The sequence below is a fragment of the Poecilia latipinna genome, unplaced genomic scaffold, assembly GCF_001443285.1.
Source record: "Poecilia latipinna isolate Pla-1442-1.1 unplaced genomic scaffold, P_latipinna-1.0 Scaffold3776, whole genome shotgun sequence".
Classification (NCBI taxonomy): Eukaryota; Metazoa; Chordata; class Actinopteri; order Cyprinodontiformes; family Poeciliidae; genus Poecilia; species Poecilia latipinna.
In genome coordinates this window covers 6,058-22,202 of record NW_015116392.1, presented here as the reverse complement: position 1 = coordinate 22,202, position 16,145 = coordinate 6,058, and the positions used below count along the sequence as shown (strand labels likewise).

Genomic DNA, 16,145 nt, shown 5'->3' with positions numbered 1-16,145 from the left:
CTTCAGACCAGGTTCATTTGTTGTTTTTCCTTCCAATATATACAGGGGAAATCATCAATTAAAAACAGTGTTAAGTTATCTTTGTCTGATATTAAAAAGAGATTCATGATCAAAAAGTCTTTGAAAAATACTTTCTCCACAGTGCTTGTATGCCTGCTGGGGTTTTTACAATGGAATACATTTTGAAATCATTTAAAATTCTCAAATAACCTCTGTTGACGGCAAAGAATAAATCAAAAACTTTATTCAGAGACCAAATGCTGTCAGCTACTTCATCTCTTGAAGACCGACTGCCCTGCTGCTCAGACGTGCCACTGCGGGGGATTTCCACCAAACAACAAAGTCTTTCATGGTTTGCTGGTCAGGATGAAATTCCTAGTAAGTGAATTGGCAGGATGATTTTAGCCACAGGTGTCCTGGTGGTCTGTGGTGAGATAAAAACGTCAGTGTCATCTCGGTTTACTTATTGTGAAGCTCAAAGGTTTTGTGTCGTTTCTTTTCAAAGTAAACCAGGCTCTTCTAGACACGACTTCTGGCAAAGGAAAACGAAGCCATCATGGCTCCTCTAGGCGGGGGGTCGGGGTTTATTTTGTGTTATGTGTGAGAGAGAAAAAAATTCTGTTATCCAAAAGCTAATAAAGAAAAACAGACATCTTGTGGTTTAGGATAGGAAGGCGGTTTGCTGGAGCCCCTGTGGATGATGAGGATTAATCCTGCACTTGTAATGACCTTCACTGTGTGGGGGACAGCTGGCAGGTAGCGCTTCCATAATGTGTAGTGATGAGCCCACACATAATTACAATAATTCCACGTTGTCATTAAAGGGAAAGGCAAAGGCTGCTTGGAATTAGCATGGATAGGAAGTTTACCGGTGGATCCTGTTTGGCGTCAGACATATGAGAGATTCTACTTTACTTGGAAGGTCCTGAAATGGGTTCATGTCACAGGATGGATGAACAACCTGAAACTATTCAACTGCTTTTCTTTTACTAATACAGAACTATTTTTTTTCTTTTGTTTTTATGGTCATATTAAATTAACACTGATGCAGTTTGTAAGGGGATGTTATGTAAAATCGACTTCTTTGAGTTTTATAACAGACCTGTCACACAACCAATCGGAGTCTGGAGGAGGGTCTTAGCAATCACCCTTATGTACAAGCTGCTCAGACCTTCTCCATTGCTCTCTGGTACGTTACAGCTAATTCATCACAACAAAGTCTGCCGTGAGCTAGCTAGCATAGCCACCGATGATGATGGATGAACAGTTATCCGGTAACGGTAAGTCGTTTCTCTTCTGTTAGTACATTGAGCAGTGCGTCGATGAGGTTGATTGACTCACGTTTATGATCTGGCTTTTAGTACACATTGACCCAAATGTTTTCTGTGTTGTACCTTTCTCCTTTCCTTTTCAGCCTTTTAAGCTCTTTCCTTTAATGTTTACCTTTTGATGCCTTTTAGTGTTTCTTTTTTTTATTGTTAAGCACTTTGTGCAGCCTGTGCTGTTTGAATTGCGCATTAAAAATAAATTTGACCTTGACCTTGACTGATAGCACGACATAACACAGGGAAAGGCATTGTGAGCATAAAGTTTAAGTTGATCTGTAACTTTTTCCCTGTGCTGTACTTTAGGGGAAAAAAAAGACTTAAAGACTCTTACAGTGTGTAGTAGTAAAGCATGGTTAATATAATAACTTCAACTTCTAAGAGACGCGATTAGATTAGCATGTTGTGCTGTGACAGCCAGACGGCAGTTTCATGTCATTAACCATTCGTATAAAAGGAGACGACTGAAGAAGTGCAACACAGATGGATGAGCGCTGGAGTTGCTGAGCCCCAGCATTCACGTGGCAACGCCTCCATTCTGCTCCAACAATGGAATCAAAGTGGCGGAGATAAATGAAAGAGAAAGTGCCACTGGAGACTCAGCCATTGATCCGGCACAGAAACAAATCTGTCTTCTTCTCTGTCTGCAGGGATTAGAATAATACAGTACCGAGTACGATCAGCATGACTGTTACCGTTTCAGCTTCCCCCCTTCTCATAACTCAGATAATTTGATCTTTTTCAATATGGTCATTAACTTTGGCACATTAATGTTAGGTCTTTTTGTGTCTTCCTGAAATGTTTAATGTTTTTGATGTTCTATTCACAGAAGCACATTTTGATATTGTTTATGGCTGCCACAATGTGTCTGTAGTTTTAACTTATTGAGTTAAAATTACAGTTCTTTCAAGAAAAAATAAGGTAATGTAAGTAACACACTTAGGTAGATTTGTGTTGCAGACAGAAGAGAAAATTAAAATATGTAAACATCCAAATAAAATTAAAATCACAGGCATACATACACAAAAAAAGAACAAGAAAACATTTGCCTAAAATACTTTGAATACTTAAAACATAAAGGTTGGACATGGATATCCATCCATATACCCCGCTTACTCCTGCAGGGGGACCTGGTGTCCATCTCCATCAGTCATTGGTCGAGAAGCAGAATACAACCTGGACAGATCACACGGCTCTTTACAACTACAATACAGTAAAGAACAATGGTTAATAAGAGGCTCTGTCATCTAAAACAAGTGCCGTAATTTCTGGAATATGAGCCTGTACTTTTTTCACACACTTTGAACACTGCGATACGGAGGCCCTAAGGGGACATGAAGGAAAACAAAAAGATGCGAACCTGACTTTCTCGAGATCCCGAGAAGCTTATTGAAAAATCTGTGTTTCTCTTTTGGGTGAAAAAGCGTGTTTACACAGTTTCTGCAAAGCTGGTAGTTCACAACATTTCCTACGGTCTGGAGATGTCTCAGATGAGGATTTTGGGTTTTTTTTTAGCACTTTGCCGCATTTCAGTGCAAGACAAAACAGTGGAAGCACACAGTAGCCCAAGACATTCAGTCAAATTTCATCATCTTGTTTTATGATATAAATTTTTATAAATAAGGGAAAAATGGAGTGGGAGACCAACAGGTAGATTGGTGAAGCGTCGGCTGTGAAGCGGGCGCTATAATAGTCTGTCATGGCGACGAGAGAGCTGAGTCAAAAAGCAAAGCTCTCGATTTACCAGTCAATCTAAGTTCCTACCTTGATCTATGGTCATGAGCTTTGGGTCATGACTGAAAGAACGAGGTCAGAGGTACAAGCGACCAAAATGAGTTTTCTCCATATGGTGCCTGGACTCATCCATAAAGATAAGGTAAGAAACTCAGTCAACCAGGAGGGTCTCGGAGTAGAGTTGCTGCTCCTTCACATCAACTAGAACTAGAACTAGAACTTTTTAATCAATATTAAGAAATTATTTACTTAAAACAGGCTCCTATTTCTTGCTAAAAAGTCACTTGTAAGTTAGTTTTGTCTTATTTTAAGGGTGCCAAGATATTTCCACTAGAAACTAGACCAAAAATACTCGGTGAGAGTTTGCGTTTTTGCAATGTACCCACGGCTGGATGGATGGTTACATTTTTGGATCAAAATTACTACAAATATTACACACCGCTTTTTGAACCGACACTAGGCTGCTGAACTAACTCGGCTGTACCAACCACACCACTCGGACACAATTCTCTGCATTCATGTTTATTTAATATTTATACAACATCTCTTCCAATCAGGATGAGTTATACGGTTTTGGCATCCTCCTACTCCTGTGTGCTGGAGATTTCTCAAAGCCCCCAGGCTCTTCCAGTGTTTTCATCCCCAACTTGGAAGCTACATCACTTTATATATATTTTAGAAGGGAAATATGAATGTGTCCCACTTACCTTGAAAACCACCACACAGAAAAGCTTTTCATCCAAATGGCATCCACAGCTTGTGGAAACACCTCATGCTTTGTGGCACTTTGTTTCATGAAATGGTATGTCAAAAACAGCGAGTGTTTAATGTGTTTTACACCAAACTTGGTCTGTAAGTAAGTGATTTGTATGCAGGCAGGGAGCGGCAGCCAGGCTTGGAGCGTGGACTATTTCTGGAGCCGTGCGCAGTGTGATTCAGACACAAACTGAGAAGGGAAAAAATGAACACGGTGCCGTGTAACCAGCCTTTATTGGTTTACTTCATAGTATTCATCACACGCCTCATGTACTGAAGGCTGACAACAACGTATCAAGAAGGAAATGTTAACTTTTCCAAGAGAAATTTGCTTAGTACTAATTACATGTTACATGTTGTGATAATATATTTTCTCACTCAGTTTTTTTGATGATCAAACAAATTTTATTATCAAAGCTAACCAGATTAAAATCCAGTTTTCAAATGACAGAGATTTAAAGACAAGTGGCAAAAGCAATAAGGCAGAAGGGATCATCCAGGACATATTACTGTGAATAATTGTCTCTGCCAAATATTGAGTTGGTAGCCTGTCCCAAACGTGTGATAAAAGGTTAAAAGACTAAAATTAAAAATAAATGTAACATACCATAATACAAGTCAGAGTATTTATGTTGAACTGTTGAGGATTTACGCTCAGAACTCAAATTGTTCATTTTACATCACAAATAGCGTAACAATCACTTTAGGGGTCCAGACATTGTTCCCAAGGGAACAGTATGGATGCTAAGATCAACTTTGCCAGGAGCAAAGAGGAGGAAAGAAATCAGTTAAAAGGAGAAACCAAAATCAAATAAAACAGAGGTAAATGGAATAAAATACGAGTTTAACAGAAATGGCTGAAAACATGAATTTTTCTTTTAATTAGTTTTCTTGTGGAGAAGGAAAGCTAAAAATAAATCATGTGACAAACTGGATTAACTTTATAGACTGTATGCAGAGGTCAAAAATTCATATAAATAAACCAACCTTGAGAAAGGGAACTTTGCACTGTGAAATATTGACTAAGCAGAAGGTCTATGGAGCTTTAACTCCAGTGAACAAAGTCGAAGCGTGATCAGGAGGTCCAGAAGTGGCCACACCAGAAAATCAATGCGTCCAGCATTTCCTGCTGAAAGGTAGTGAATAAAGCTTGAGCTGTGATCTCAGTGAATCAGAAACAGATTCCTAACAAGGAATGAAGAGAAACAAATCTGGTGGCAAAACACCAGCGTTTCTCATTGGGTGTTGGGAAGAGACTGGTGACCTCAGATGAATCGGCCCGAGAGCAACGGCAGAAAGATGAAAATAAGAACATAGACACCTTTAGGAGTAGTAGGAATAATTTGAGTCCTTCTGGTTTCCAGAGAAAACAACTCTCTTCAAAAACTACATAATAGTTTTATACAAACAGGATTTCACAAACCTTTAAACCGATGTGACATTTGTCTTTGATGGTTATCTATAAAGAAATGAGCAAACAAAATGTAACACCAGGAACAGTCCTGGTACTACGTTGGTAAAGACTCTTTGTGCTCTGACAGGTAAAATTTCCTGGTGTGGAACCAGCCCACTTAAAACACTGATAGGGTGGCAGTGGAGCTCAGGTCACATGTGCAGCTCTGCAAGATAAGATGCTATAGACAAGCAAAAAGTTGGTTTAAAACAGTAAGTGGGACAAAACCAAACAGTGAAAAATTGAACTAAAACACAAAACAAACACCTTAGTGACTTCACCAAAATGTTAGCCTGATGAAACAAACCAGCCTTTTGCTCTCTCCTTTGCATCGTTCAGACGGTCTGGATTCTCGGCTATTGAGAAACGATTGCTTCCTGGAGGTGTAGACTGTTAAAAGTCTAGATCACTAACGTTTGATGCTATAAAACTTACCGAAAATCGCCTGCGCTGTAAATTGCCATCCTTCACTGCGAAGAGAGAAGTGCTGAACCGAATGAGGCAGCTGTTAATGTTAATTCAATATATGGAAGCGAGACCAACACAGAATGAACCGTTTCATTCACTTCCTCTGCTGCCATTTATGAAACTACAGGCAGACGACAGGTTTTACGCTCAGCAATGCAAAGTCACTAACATGAGACCAGATGAGCTCAGACTGCTGAGCTTTAGCATCACAACGTTTATAGTTAGTTTCTAGATGATGTTTGTAACGAAATGACTTTTTCTGAATCGTCCAGAATATAAAATCCTGGAAAACCGAGTTGTTCGGTTTGAGACAATAAAATATTTTTCTTTTACATTTTTAAGACAAAGTGTATTTTATTTTTCTTCTCAAGCTTACAAAATTAAGCATGGTGATTAATCACAGTGCTAGAGTGTGATTAATCTGATGCATTTTTTAAACTGAAATATACATATCCTATATTGGTGTGTGTTTTCCTTTGTTAAATGTGTGTGTGCGCGACCGTTTTGGATAACCAGATGAGCTTCAGCTTCAAACAACTGGCCTGTTTCCCTCCACTGAACTGTGAAGTGCAGCAATTTATTTTTTACTGGGGCCTGATGGCCTGTGAATAGGTGTGAAGATGGAGGCTGTGCTGTGATACATGGGCTTTCCCCTTGCTCACCTTGGGGTCTCCTTTTCTGCTCCACATCATTACACGGGCGCCTGCATTATCACAGCAGGACGAGGAAAAGGTTTTGTCACAACGTGAGCAAAGCTGGAGCAGCTTTTTCAACCAGCCATGTAAAAGTCTCAGGGTATGAGCTCACGCGCTGCACCACACCACACGCCTACGTTGTCCTTTCGCCACGTGGAAGTGTTGGTTTTAGTTTGTTTGCCTCGTTTTATTACTGCGCAATGTTTCCTCTGAGACGGTCCCGTTTCGGTTTCTCTGGCTTTTTGTTCCGCTGCCCCGATTTTAGAGCAAAGGGGCTTGTGGGACCAAGGCTCCAAGAAGCAAAAATCAATAGCTTTGCAAGCAGCATCATTTTACTAGTGACAAGTGCATTTATCAAGTAAAAAAGCAGAACTGCTCAGCGAGCGGCAGTAAGTCTCCCTACATATTACTCTTCCAACCTGCAAATGTACTGAGCTATAAAAGGTACAAAAGGCTGCCTTTTACCATCACTGTTGTTAATTTTATGGAGCCCTCAGGAATCCCGTTCACCTTTGAGCAAGTAGAAACGTGCTTTTAACTGTTGTCATGCATGCTCCAGTTCTGTAAAGATGAAATTTAATGAGTAGTTAATGCTCTGTGGGGGTAGAAGTAGCTGAAAATGCAGGATGAGGGCAGCGCTACAGCTCAGAGCTGGTTTATGTGTCGGGATGGCTCAGCTGGTTCAGTCCCATTCACCTACCAGCAAAAGTTAAAGGTGAATAGTGATGATTACCACCTCAGTAACCAAACGGTAATGTTGCACAATAATTGTTATTTTAGTAATGGATTATTCTGACGATTGATTGTTTGCATTTTTTTCTTTAAATACTGCACTCTGCTGATTTTTAATTTAACCTCTGCAAGTTTATTTTACACAATATTTAAAATAGAAATAAATATTTAATTATTTTCTAAAATAGAAAATTAAGATTTTATTGCCAATTAAAAACATTTCTTTAATGAAAGCGTCAGGAGCTAAAACTAATTCATTCTAACATCAACATGTGGAAACCTCAGCGCTTTCTGCTCGATTTGGCACCAGTACAGTTTGGGCTGATCTGTTGATTCTTAACAAGGTAGCAAGAGGTACTTAATATAATTTTTATGCGGAATTTGAACAAGATGTAGCCAAGTTGCAAAATCTTTTTTTTTTTTTGGTACAGTTTTGGCGTAGTTAAAGTTCTGGGTGTGTTACTATTTAGCAAATGGCCTTTTTTGAGCCGGTATACTCTCATTAACAGTTAATTGATGACTAAATTAGTCAACAATTATGTCAATAATCAAATCATCATGATTAATACAATTAATCGTTGCAGCCCTATGTGCACTTTAGCACCCTGAAGGATTTACAGACAATGTAAAGTAACAAGGTCTATTCTGGTGTTGACGACCCCTGAGGACTGCTCATTAAAGAAAAACATATCAAAACCGAGTCTTATACTTTACATGTGACAGTTAATGATTAATTACAGAAAATAAGTATATTAACTACACAGACCTCACAAGCTGAATTCTTGGGGGACTGAATCATTTTTAATGGTCTTAAATCTCGTCTCCTTTACCGTCTTTTTTCACGTAATTCACAAAAGAAAACAATAAAAAAAATACATCAGATCTGATTCTTTTACTTTGTATGAACTCATGACCTGACGTCCAGGACGGGCTAAATAATCCTTCATGTTCTTCTCTATTGTTTCTCTCACAATTTCTTGTATTTATCTTCAGTTTTTACATTTCTCTCTCTCTGTGTGGAGCTGACCGTCAGTTGCATCCCGCAGACAGTACACATTTCATGGCTCATATTATAGTTAGATTTTAACAAATGTATTTTCTAACAACTTTAATGGAATTTTAATAAAAACTACTTGGTGCAAAAGAGTAAGTTTGGACATACAGCGGAATGGAACATTAAATATAAATATACTGTTACATGCACCACTAAGTATTTTGTAGACACTTGTAAACGTTGTCCAAATTCTGTTGTTGGTTTTAACAAACTAAATACACAAATAGATGAAAACATCTGACAGTGAGAAGTTTGATGATTTATCAAACTTTAATCATATAAGGTATCAATATTTTATTGATTTGGTATTGGATCAATACCAAAATATCACCACCTTCCTAAAATAGTTACTTTTTGCCTAAATTCACCTTTTGGCAAAAAGGTGACACTACATTAAATGGTTTAATATTCCATAAGCTACTCAAAAGGCATGATTCCTCAACAGAGATATATTACATGAGCCGTTTGCACAGATGAGCTTATTAAGGGGTTAATCACTCCGTCACCTCCCCCTGCTCTGCTTTCCATTTTAAAATTACCTTCCAGGAGCAGAATTCACATTCGTGTGAAATAAAAATTATACGCTTCACACACAAACACTATATTTTATTTTTTTAAATGACTGTTTTCTATACATTTATGTTTCATAAAACCAAACTGAAAACCAGCCTGAAGGTTTAGAGAAAGTGAAAAATGTGACTGGAAGGCAGATGGTCTCATTTCATTGACTGGATCATCTCTGTGCTTGTGTCCACCACTCAAATGGTCTGCGTGTGTGTGTGTGTGTGTGTGTGTGTGTGTGTGTGTTTGCGTGTGTGTGTTGAACTGTAAACTCTAGCTGCAGGAAAGCTCTGTTAACCCAGTTTGAAGCTTAAGAAAAATACTTACAACCCAGGCTCCACGTACTTTTAGAGAAGTTATTGACCAAACGGCATTGGAAAATATTTGTATAAAACCGAGAAGACGAAGAGTTGTGTTAGCGTTGTAGTGTGAAGTTTTTATCTCCTAATGTGCTTCACATTTACTCTTCAGGTTGCAGCAGAATTTCACATGAAAAGGAACAGTTCATATTTTATAAATATTTGTCAGAGACATCAAATATAAGACGACACATTTTACGTTTCTATCAAACTGTCATGCGAAATTTAAGCAAACTTCCATGTAACAAAAAAGTGAATGAGACGTGTTTCAGTCAGGCTGGTTAAAGGGTCATTCCGTCAGAAGTTGACACGACACATGGCTGTAATAAATAGGAAGTCGAGGTTGCTAGGTAACACAGACCACACTTCTCAGACAAATGAACAGACGTTTCTAGGAATATGTTGCTATTGGATAATTATTCAACTGTCATGTCAACTGGTATTGGCAATGCTGTATTTTGTCTGGAGACAAAGAAATAAATCACAATTCTAATAGAATCAGCTGATCAGTTGTGTGATATTAACGTTCACTACGTCAGAACTCATTCAGCAAACATTTTGGACGAAATTGAGAAAGTTATTTTCCATGTTGCCGTTTCCATCAACCATTTCTAATGTGATGCTTCAAACTGTGCAGAAAAAACATTTATACACATAAATGGTTTTTGTCTGCTAAGAAAGCAGTCAAAAATTTGTAACAGTGTCAAAATATTGTAGCATTATGAGACTGTTCTACAACAGAGTATCTACAGTCAGAAGCTTCTTCAGGTATGCTGTAATACGGACTGCTACAGGAGATTCTTACCCTACCCACAGCCATCACAGCAACTTATTAAAAAAATGTATAACATGAATTACATTAGACTTCCCTTTGAGATTAATAAACTGTTTTAATTGAATTAATGTATTTTTAATTTCACATCATGTTGAGCTACTGATCTTTTTACTCAATAGTGATGCATAAATAATGTTTTGCATTCTTGAGCTAAAGAATTATAATCACTGGCTGACTTGAAGTAGTCCTACCAAGTATTATAGTGGATAAACAATTGGTAAATGTGGGATATCAACCTGGAGCACACAAGTGATCCTGAGAATAGACAAACATACAGCAGTAGGATAAGGAACTGGGTTAGAGATGTTTTTTTTCTCCATTAGGCAAACGTGTCTTGCTGTAACAGGAGAAGAAAATCAAAAGCAAATGGAGACATTAGGGAAGATACTGTAGTGTAGCCAAACTGCCAAAGCATATGGGGAAGATGCAATCTCCTGAAGCAATTCAATTTTGTCCTTGACTTACCAGCAGCATGCGAAGGCTGCAGAGAGGCTGCATTAACATATGCTCAACTTTAATGAGAGAAGGACAGATGGTGGTTTGGGGTTTTATCTCAACTGTAACTGGCTCCCTTGACTTTGCAGCAAGCGGATTGAGCAGGAAGATGAGGTGGGGGTGGTGGAGTGAAGAGAAACACTGTGGAAAAGTTAGAGGAAGAGGGAGAAGGCTGCGAAGTTGGGTCAAAGTACGAAGAGTTGTGGACTGTTAAATCCAACATTCTCAAAGCATCAATATGATTGGAAGGGAGGTGACAGAAAAGGTTGGGCCGTCAGGTTCAGTTCTACACTCCAGTTTTAAAACCAGTTGGACAACATGATGCAGTTACATCATCGTGCAAGTACAGTTTAGCAAGTTGTTTTAATATTTAAAGCTGCAGTATGTAACTTTTATAAAGAACAAGTTGAAACCGTCTCCTTGTTGTGACAGATAATCTGAAAAATAATGGAACTCCTCTGCCTTCTCCCAGTTTTAACTAGAAACAACCAATCAGAGCCAGGAGGCGGGCCTTAGCGCTGTCAATCACCCTCTGTTGGAGCTGCTCATTTCCCCCTCCCCGTAACCTCCTTGCTCTCTTGCTAGGCTGCAGCTAGCCTGTTGTGAATGCTATTGCCAGTTACCCTAGCCACTGAGGATGGCAGATAAACAGTTTTCTTGCAACGGTAAGTTGTTTTTCCACCATTAGCGCATTGAGCAGCGAGTACGTTGGTTTGATTGAAGGCACTAAGACCCTCCTCCTGGTTCTGATTGGTTGCTTTTGGTCTGGAGTAGAGCATTTCTTCAGATGGTATATTTTTTTAAGAAAAGTTACATACTGCAGCTTTAAATGTCCTGTGACTGGTGAGATTGCTGGACACTGGCACCATAACTCCAGGTGTAGAAACTGATTATTGGACAAACAAACTGAAAATAAAAATACAATAAAAGGTAACTGAGGGTGTTAATTTTCTAAAGTTTATTTGATCATCCAAGCAAAACTCTAAACCAGAGCACTTCCTCTCCCGAACGCAAACCAAAGTTCCCAGCATAGAGGTGTGGATTCTACGACGACTGCAGACCAAATGTCCTTATCAGGACGGCTCCGTGCGTTTCTTTAGTCCAGACTGGCTGCTTATGCATGCTGACCTTCAGATGAGTCCAGGCCTGATCTGAAGGTCAGCCATACAGCAGTTGGATCAAACACAAAGTCCACACTGCACAGAGCCTCATCATTATTCACTGCCTGGCCACCAGCAGGGCAGTAATGTTAAAACCCCCAACAGTTATTATGACTGCCCTTGACACTTTACACCAATGCTGGAAAGTCTTTGAACATAAATTATATATATTAAAAAAAATAAAATTCAAGCAGCGAGAATATACATTTTGATTTGGAACATCAGGGAGACTCTGAAGCACATAAACATTGTTTGTTCAAGGACACTGGCAGATTCAAACCTTTAACCGTGCAGAAAGGGCCTATCGACACATACTAAACACATTTAGAAAGGAGCAATGAGGCCAATAAATTCTACTAAAAGAATGCTGACGAAGACCAGAGAAAAGCCTCATTATCGTATCAACTGTTCGGAACTGCAGCTACAAGTTCCAGTTAATTCATGGCAGAAGAGCTGCAGTTGAGTTGTTTTCTCTTCCACTAAAGAAAAATATTGAAGACATCAATTTCTTTAATGTTTCACCACAGCAAAATGGAGTCTTTGAAGTCACCGTCTAAACGTTTCATTTGTCCCAGTGCAGCGTGGGACGACTTCTCTTCTCTGGATAAAAGTATTATGCTATGGAGAGTCGATGAAAAGTTGCTCCGTTTGCTGCCATCCCGTTTCATTGTTGAACTGTAACATGAAAATGTTTTCTCCCAAAACGTACTGGCATTTAAACGCAGTGGCGGTTTGTAAGGCTACACTGTAAAAATTAGCAGCAATATTTTTGGTTTATTTAGCCTGGGATCGTGGGAAGAAATGGGTGCTCACTTTTCAAAGTCAAATTTTCACCATAGTTATTTATATATGACATGATTCCAAACAAAATATTAAATTTGTAACCTTAATATATTTTGTTCCCAAATGAAGCTAAATATTTAGTTTGGAATCTCATTCTTCAGTTCCCAAGTAAATGTTTAGAGTCAAGTTACATATTTAATTAAGTACATATTTAGTTTGGCGTTGAAAAGGAATAGAGTGACTCAGATTAATGGTGAGGATGAAAACACTTCTTTAATCTCACAACTGGGATCACGATCAGACGGAATTATAAACTACTAGCACAGGAAAAAACTCCAGGTTTCCAGGAGAGCCTCACACGAATAACGGCAACAGACAAGGAACCAACAACCACAGAGCACAAGACGAAAGACTAAATACAAGCAGACATGATCAGGGAACGAGGCACAGCCAGGTACCATCGATAACCAATAAGTGGGAAAAAACAGGACACAAGACTGAAAGTAAAACACAAGCTATACAAAACCCCTAATATCCACATCAACCCCCCCCCCATCAAAAGACAGCTACTAGACGCCAAAACAAAAAACAACCCAATACTGTTGGGAGGAGGGGCCACGGACGGGGAGCCCAAAAAAACAAAAGTCAGTGTGATGATCTGCCATCCTATGCAAAATCCCTAATTCCCACAAGTGGAGCATATTTTAGGATTTTAAAGTCGTTATCCGACTGGAGCCGGCACATTAACAACTTGATAGTCCACCATGGTTGTTGTCTTTCTTCCTTTGTCAAGTATCAAAGACGTTCAAGTCGGTTGGATCCGACCTGGACGTTAGGTCACATTTGAATCAGATACGTATTGCATATCCAAGCGGCCTGGGTCGCATTCGAAAACGGTCGGATCTGTGTTGCTCAGACTGTCATGACCAACAGAGATACAGGTCACATTACCGCAAGAAAAAATAAATAAATCAGAATTGGGTCACTTTTGCAGTGTGAACGCAGCCTAAATGTTCTGAATTTGTGTAGCACTTTCTCCAGTCCTGAGGCGTCACGCTGCATTCAGGCACACGTTAACACGCTCCAAACAAAGGGTGGGCCGAGTCAAATTCAAAGTCTATGTATTAAACATAGTATCTCATTGAAGGTCATGAGGGTGTAACGACAAGCTTCTCAATGTTTATGGGAAAATATTGTACCTACTATAAAGCTAAGTGATGCCATATGTGACGGCTACTAAAGGGGAATCAGAAGAGCACCTCCTCCTCCTCTTCCTCCTGTTATAACACCCATGAAGTTCAGGGTCCTAATCCCCTTCTTTCCCCATTCTCTCTGTGTGTGACAGACTGTTTCTGGACCATTACCCAAATCTATCTCTTCAACGTGGTGAGTCTGGCATTCCAGCCAGCGGGTGCTTCTGTTTGGAAGCAGCGTGGTTTTAAAGACCTCCCCGTAGGGGCCGAGAGCTTTATGAACGCTGCCGGTGAGACAAGCAGTTGAGGTTTCCTCCATCGCAGCGGAAGACTCTGCAGACGGCCTGTCCTGGACAATCGGCGTCACGGACACAGCACGGCTCATTTCAGTTTCCACGAAAGCCCTTTTCAACAATTTGAAGTAATAAACGGCATCAACGGTTTTAGCAGGACATTTAGCCTTTGCATTGTAGCTTCAATTTTAAGACAACAAGACACTTCTGAAGTCTCGGCAGAACAGAAGGGCAATATTTGGATTTGCAGTTTTCAAATGTTTGTTATAAAGACATGAACGTAGAAGAGCAAAGCAAGTGGAAGACGGAGTAATGCAAAAGGAGGGAGATGAAAGCACTTCCAATCTCAAGCATGCAAAAACCTAAATTGCCACTTGTTTTGTGAAAATGAATTAAGAAGAGTTGACAGTGCAATCAAAGCCCAGTTCCCTCTATAAAGACGGCAGCTATTACCATGTGCACTGAGACAGTCCAAATTGGTTATTTCACCAAAGGCTGGCAAAATAAGCTGAATATATGAAAAGTGCTCTGATTTTAATAGGAAAACTCCTGAGCATCAGCTCAGCCTCGTTTAGAAACAGCAACAGTAGAGCAATACGCTGCACATGCTGATGGTAGTTCCTTTTATTAACGGCGCTGCAGTTTCTGGACACTTAAAAAAAAAAAAAAAAAAGAATTTTATAATCATTTAACTATGGTAAAGAAAAACTTATGCATTTTCAAATTTTAAACATGATCTGTGTGGTTTAGACCCCAAGCAAAGCCTTGATGGTTTTTTTGTTTGTTTGTTTTTCATTTTCACAAATAAAATACAATTATCATATATCAGTTGCATCTGTATTGGGAGTAGGATAAGTCTCCAGGTTGTTCCACATTCACTCACACAGGATAAAATGTCCCTCAAAGCTTTAACTTACGCTTTTTGTCATTGAAGTCAAAAGGGCGACAGACACGATGTAAATATTTAGAACTTTACCATCATCTGCTGATTCAGCTGTTTACTACCAATGTTCTGTTCTTACAACTTTTCTAACTACAACGTCCTTTCCCATACATTCTACCTCCAGAAAACGGCAGAACTCAGAATAAAATAATAGTAATTCTGCTTTAAACAAGTTGAGTGTTTCACAACTGTATACCTCTTTGCTGTGGTTGGAAGCTATGAGTATACTGGTGTTTTCACACCAGTATGGTAGACTTGGTTTGATTGAGGACCAACATTACATTTGTTGGACTTTCTTCTGCGATTCACTTTCACACTGACTGTCAGTCAGCCAAATCGAAAAACCTGTTCACTCCTTCGCCTGTGGTGGCGCTGCAACAAGAACCACAGGTCGAAACGACACAATAGGACCTGCTTTACAAGTTTGGAAGAGTGGAGTACTAAAGACACTCTAGACATCACTTACTATAGTATTGTGTCCTCACAGCGAGGAGATTATTTTATAATATAGCAATATTATTATGTATTGTTCCATTTTGAAAGACTGGATTGGATACTTTAGCCAGATGTGTTTATAGCACATGTCCAGTAACAGACCTTGTTGATTCTGTTGTATTGCTCAGATGGAGTGTTAACTGAGCTGGATCTGCTTCCCCCTCACCTTGTGTGTAACAGGAAGGACATGCTGGAAGGTGGGTTTGGACAGCCTGGTGCTGGCAGTCGCTCACTTCTTGCTTAGCAAGATGTGTAGATGGGGAGTGAACCAACTTGGATGTCCTTTTTACAGAAGACTAATCAAGGCAAAGGACACCATAATTAGACTTACTCCCCAACACCACACAGCTCCAATAAAGTGACGGCGTCAGCCTTTCTAAAACAGCCATGCATAACTGTTTGCGTTCATGAATTCACTCCTGGCTCCAGGGATACTCTGAGGAAGCTTTTAGGATACATTCAGGAGTTTTTATTATGGATGAAAACATTAAATTTTTTGGTAAGCGTTCCAAATATAATTGTTTTTCCATTAAGATTTATTTTCCTTCCCCTGTATTTATGCCTGAACACACAAAAGTACGCTTTATTCAGAAATTAGCAAGTTTGCACATCAGATGTGACACCTGAATGTTTCCAGACGTGTTAATTGGTTAGAAAAGCAGACGCTGGTTGAAATGAGATTTTGTTATAAGATCATCCACTGCTGCATTTGTACAGAGGAGAAGATATTGCATCTGTTTGTTTCAATAATACTGTTAAAATTGAGTTAGCTTACATGTCACAATACTGTACAAGTACATTGTTCAGTGTA

The 16,145-nt window shown here is 39.3% G+C and overlaps 1 long non-coding RNA gene across 1 annotated transcript in view; it reads right to left on the bottom strand.

Annotated features, from left to right (window-relative positions):
- Window positions 1-228: 228 nt before the first annotated feature.
- LOC106941631 (uncharacterized) overlaps window positions 229-16,145 on the bottom strand; it is a 19,449-nt gene continuing 3,532 nt past the window's right edge. Inside the window, exons 2-4 of the long non-coding RNA XR_001423420.1 lie at window positions 15,501-15,630; window positions 2,442-2,501; window positions 229-424 (exon numbers count right to left, since the gene is read on the bottom strand). This is a non-coding gene — a long non-coding RNA (uncharacterized LOC106941631). The remainder of the gene's footprint in view (window positions 425-2,441; window positions 2,502-15,500; window positions 15,631-16,145) is intronic.